This window comes from Danio aesculapii, chromosome 24 (genome assembly GCF_903798145.1).
Source record: "Danio aesculapii chromosome 24, fDanAes4.1, whole genome shotgun sequence".
NCBI classification, from domain to species: Eukaryota; Metazoa; Chordata; class Actinopteri; order Cypriniformes; family Danionidae; genus Danio; species Danio aesculapii.
In genome coordinates this window covers 525,002-531,243 of record NC_079458.1, presented here as the reverse complement: position 1 = coordinate 531,243, position 6,242 = coordinate 525,002, and positions in this window count along the sequence as shown.

Below are 6,242 nucleotides of genomic sequence, written 5' to 3'. Positions count from 1 at the left end.
GCTGTTTACTATGTGAACATACAATAAAGTGTCGTTTATTTCTGTAATATAAAGCTGAATTTTTAGCATCATTACTGCAGTGTTCAGCGTTAAAGATCCTCCAGAAATCACTATAATATGCAACCTAGGCTCATTCTGATTACGTACCCCTGTATACATTTCTAGAGAGCGCTAATACATCCCAAGAGGTACGTTTTGTTGCAGTTTTTGTTTTCATGAATCCACCAGAGGGCGCTGTGTACGCTTTTTCAGATCTCATATTTCTCTCACGAGTGCCATTCGCTCCTGCTGTTCTCACGTAAATCCACCAGAGGCCGCTGTCGACTGACTGACTGACTGACCAATAGACTGACCCACCCTCCTCCTTCCCTAAACCCAACCGATGGTGTTTTCAAAAGCACAGATTGAACGGATTGGCCACTTCCCTAAAACAACCGACAGTGTTTTCAAAAGCAATCCAGAACAAGAAAAGCCCTTGCCTGATTTTTAACACGCTTTCATATTTTACCACATTCTAACCCTGTTATTTACTTGTTTATTTTAGTTTTTGGGCTTCTGATTTTCTTCCCTGCTTTCTGGAACCGCTCTTCAACAGACTTGAACCCCGTTGTCACAATCAACTCCTCTCTGTGTCTCAAATCCTCTGACATATGCGGCAAGCCACTGGACAAACTGGTAACAGTGGAAAAGCCATCCATAAGGAGGTAAACGGTGAGCTAGTAGCGCGAAAATGAACAACATCATACCACCCAGTAGCGTTTGTTTTAAAGACGAAATTCAGCCATACTTACCTCTGGCTATATAATCTGCGATCTCCAGAAACATATACAGGGCTTTGTTTTCACAATGAGCCTACGTTGATGATATGAGGACTGGATGACCGATTAATATTTATGATTATTATTAATGTTAAAACAAGAGCCGCTTAGTATTTGTGTGTAAAAACAACCGTAATAATTATATAATTATTATATAGTTATTTATATTTATTATAATTACATTTAAACATTTTATTTGCAAGGAAATATTAAAGTGATCAAAAAGACAGTAAAGAAATGTACAGAAATTGTATTTTCATTCATTCATTCCTTTTCTTTTTGGCTTGGTCCCTTTATTATTCTGGGGTCACCACAGCGGAATGAACCGCCAAATTAATTAGCATTTTAAATGATTATTATTTTTAAATGTAATAATTTTAAAAATAATAATAATTAATTAAACAAATTCACAAATAATTATTATGTAGAAGGAAATATTTTAGCTCTGATAATAACTACAATAACAATAATAATAATAATAATAATAATAATAATAATAATAATAAGTACTTGTATAAATAATTAGTATAAAAAATATTTATTTATATATATATATATATTTTTTTTTCATTCATTCATTTTCTTTTCAGCTTAGTCCCTTTATTAATCCGGGGTCGCCACAGCGGAATCTTATCCAGCACATGTTTTACACAGCGGATGCCCTTCCAGCCACAACCCATCGCTGGGAAACATCCAAACACACTCACTCACACTCATACACTACGGCCAGTTTAGTTGATCAATTCCCCTATAGCTCATGTGTTTGGACTTGTGGGGGAAACCGGAGCACCCGGAGGAAACCCACACCAACACGAGGAAAACATGCAAACTCCACACAGAAACACCAACTGATCCAGCCGGGATTCAAACCAGCGACCTTCTTGCTGTGAGCCACCATGCTGCCAGACATCATTATTAAAGGGTTCATTTACAGCTGAAGACAAAATTATTCAAGTTTTAACTTCCTTATTCAAAAGTTTCCCAAGTGCATGTTTAACAGAGAGAAATTAAAGTGTTGTGAAAGGTCAGTATGTTATGAATTGAATGGTGATCTGAGTGAATCAGTATATCCAGCTCTTCAAACACGTCTGCATATGTACATGTGTTTGTCATAGAATAGCACAGTAAGGGATTTTACTCAGTTTTTATCTACAAAGTCAAATGAATCAATGTTATGTCTGCAGTACACACTGATATCTGACTGACCTTCACTTATGAGCTGTGTTTATTCTGCATCACTCTCACAACAACACGACTCAAGATCACTGATTTATTTCTTTATAACTGCAGTCTTTAATTTTATTTACTTTTAATTCTGCTGTGCAAAACAAAAATCAACTTTGCTCTGCGTTATTATCAGCTGGTGTTTCAAGAATTAACACTTAGCTCATGATTAAAACATAGCTTGTTTGGCGTGCTGCCCTGAGCTCAAGTGATCATCAGGCCCAGGGCTCCCTCACAGATTGAGCTCAGGTCGATCTCAAAACTCCCCGCTGCCGGGATAAAGTGAACTTCCTGAGAGTAAGACATTTAGAAAAAGATTTACTCATATTTTATTATGGAGCATATTTGGACATTGGGAGGAAATCGGGGAACCCGGGGGAAACCCACGCGGGTACGAACCATCAAATGTGTTTTGCAGTTTTTAGTACACTCAAATTAAATGATTTTCAGTTCTATTCACTTCACCTAAACAAGTTGAATTAATGCTATTGCGGCTATATTCTAACATGATTCCAATGAGTTAAACTGACTTGAAATTGTCACAATATTTTAAAAGTGCATGATAGCTCAAACTGTTACGACTGAATACAAAATTGTAATTAAAAATAAATGAATAATAACATATTATATATAACATATTATTCATGCTTTATTAAAATGATTTGAGATTATTAATTCCCAGCTTGACCTGAAGTACATGAAAAATAGGGCTGATATCCTTTTTAATATTTATTTCTACACTGAAATTGTTTTGTTTTTTTGGGCAACGCAGTGGCACAGTAGGCAGTGCTGTCGCCTCACAGCAAGAATGTCGCTGGTTCGAGCCTCGGCTGGGTCAGTTTGTTTCTGTGTGGAGTTTGCATGTTCTCCCTGCGTTCGTGTGGGTTTCCTCTGGGTGTTCTGGTTCCCCCCACAGTACAAAGACATGCGGTACAGGCGAATTGGGTAGGCTAAATTGTCCGTAGTGTATGTGTGTGTGAATGAGGGTGTATGTGTTTCCCAGTGATGGGTTGCAGCTGGAAGGGCATCCTCTGCATAAAACAAATGCTGGATGAGTTGGTGGTTCATTCCGCTGTGGTGACCCCAGATTAATAAAGGGACTAAACCTAAAAGAAAATAAATGAATTAATGAATGATTTTTTTTAAGTGTGGTAAAATCTAATAAATTTACTGTCATCATTTTTAAATTGAAATATTTAATGTTGAGGATATTTAGAAACTACACATTTACACATTTATTTGATAAGAGTTGCACATCTGTATTAAGATATTTAAATGTTTTCTAGTTGCAAATTAATAGTAATATTAAAAAGTAAGAATTAAAAAGTATTGAAAATGATTTTGGTGTTTGTTCAAACTACATATTTATAATGAGCTAAATCAACAATTCTTGAGTTTTTTGGCAAAATGTAACTGTTTTATGTTCAATCCACTTAATTTGTAAAATCAGTTACGTTAACTCAATCGACTTGTGTTGGGACTCAATTGTGTGGAACAGCATTTTTATCAGTGTTGGTCAGCATATATTAACTTAATCATTCGTGTTGGGACAACATGAACGAATTGTGTTGGTGTTACTACCTGGGTAATGAATGTGTAGTTCCCAGCATGCTTTGCACGGGATTGCATTAAGAGGAGAAAGTGTTGACATTTAACATCATCCAGTGTTCAAGAGTTCACACTTAGCTCACGATTTATACATAGCTTGTTTGGCATGCTGTCCTGGGAGAGAGCCCTGAGCTCAAGGCACCCTCGAGCCCAGGGCTCCCTCCTTTCACAGGTAGAGGGGAGATTGAGCTCAGGTCAATCTGAAACTCCCCCGCTGCTGAGGCCAAGGTGAACTTGCTGAGAGTAAGACATCAGAAAAAGATTTAGGCTTATTTTATCTATAATATAGAGCACATTTGGATGGTGGGAGGAAACCGGGGGAAACCCACGTGGACACGGGGAGAGCATGCAAACTCTGCATGCCGCCCATTCTGGATAAAGGTGGAAGGGGGGGGGGGGTTTCTTCCAGACGAAGATAGTTGTAGAGAGGAAATGAGGATATATAGTGACTTGGGATCCTTTGATTGGAGAATCATGATTAGCTAATGTGGACCAGCTGGGTCAATCATGAGCACATGCTCCTCTCGAAATTAGTTTAAAATTAAACTTCACTTGTTGACATAATGTGGTGTAATCACATGGAAAAATTGTCCATGATTGAATCATGTTCAACCAAAGTGCCATTTTTGAGTGTACATTTCTCAGATCAGAATTAATATTGTCAAAACTACCCATTCAGACAAACATCCTTGTGTCACTTGTGCACATAAAAAAAATCTCATTTATTTGAATAAGTTGCAAATGCTTTAGTACATCCATGCAAATGATTATGATTATTTTCTGATGTTTCCTACATTATCAACTGCTTATGTCATGTTGATCAAAATGAATTATAATGGTCTTTGTCTGAATAGCATCACTCCCCACAGCATTTACTATAGGCTTTAGTTCATAGCATAATCTTTACATGCATAATGCTTGAACAAGTTATATATCAATATTTTGTCATAATGCATTTGTCAATACATTTCCATTAGACTTTGTTTTTATATCTGTCCTGAATTGGTAAATTTCTCCCAGGTGAATTTTGACTTTCATTAACTAAGATGTGTGTCATGAGCAATATACAGTATATTGCTATATACACTTACCGGCCACTTTATTAGGTACACCTTACTAGTACCAGGTTGGACCCCCTTTTGCCTTCAGAAATGCCTTAATCCTTGGTGTCAGAGATTCAACAAGCTACTGGAAATATTCCTCAGAGATTTTGCTCCATATTGACATGACAGCATCACACAGTTGCTGCAGATTTGTCGGCTGAACGTCCGAATGTCACACCATCCAAATGTTGCAGCAGACATCAGACCAGGCAACGTTTCTCCAATCTTCTATTGTCCAGTTTTGGTGAGCCTGTGTGAATTGTAGCCTCAGTTTCCTGTTCTTAGCTGACAGGAGCGGCACCCGGTGTGGTCTTCTGCTGCTGTAGCCCATCCGCCTCAAGGTTGGACGTGTTGTGTGTTCAGAGATGCTCTTCTGCAGACCTCGGTTTGTAACGAGTGCTTATTTGAGTTACTGTTGCCTTTCTATCAGCTGGAACCAGTCTGGCCATTCTCCTCTGACCTCTGGCATCAACAAGGCATTTGCGCCCACAGAACTGCCGCTCACTGGATATTTCCTCTTTGTCGGACCATTCTCTGTAAACCCTAGAGATGGTTGTGCGTGAAAATCCCAGTAGATCAGCAGTTTCTGAAATACTCAGAGCAGCCTGTCTGGAATCAACAACCATACCACGTTCAGCGTCACTTAAATCCCCTTTCTTCCCCATTCTGATGCTCGCTTTGACCTGCAGCAGATCGTCTTGACCATGTCTACATGCCTAAATGCAGTGAGCTGCTGCCATGTGATTGGCTGATGAGAAATTTGCGTTAACAAGTTAGACCGGTGTACCTAATAAAGTGGCCGGTGAATGTATATTGTTATTTGACTGCAATTTAACTGTCTTATCCATACACAATGAGACAAGGACTCTATTACACAGATATTTATATTTGAAAGATGAACAAAGGATTTTGAGCAAGATTACTTTTGCAGTTTTTAATCCGTGGTGTGTTTTGCTATGTGTATATGATGTTTAGAGAAATGCACTAAAGAAATGTACCAAAGCGACTGAGAAAACCTGTAACATTAAAAAGCACGAAGCATTATACTCTCAAAACTAGACATTTAATGAGAAATAAATGTAATAAATTGAATTCCTTAAATCCCCATTTCCTCAACCCGAACTGTAACCCTGCTAAATATGATTAAGTGTAGTTACTAACTAAACGTTTCACATCTGAGCTCTGCTTTTTGTTTTTCCAGATAATGTGATGTTAAAGTGTGGCCTGTTTTATTGGGCTCTTTTACAGTGATTTGTAAGTGCTGCTGGGAAAGCGCTGTGTAATAGATGCCAGTGTTCACCAGAGACAGTTTAATATCTGACCTATAATTTCTTCATGGAGTTCTTGTGGGGAAAATGAAAGTGTGAGAGCGGAGGGAGATAAACAGGCTGAGGATGATGAATCGATGGGGACACACACTATTACACAGTATAAAGATGCCATTTGTAATGTCTGTGGACGGAGAAACTACTAATGCACTCACACACGA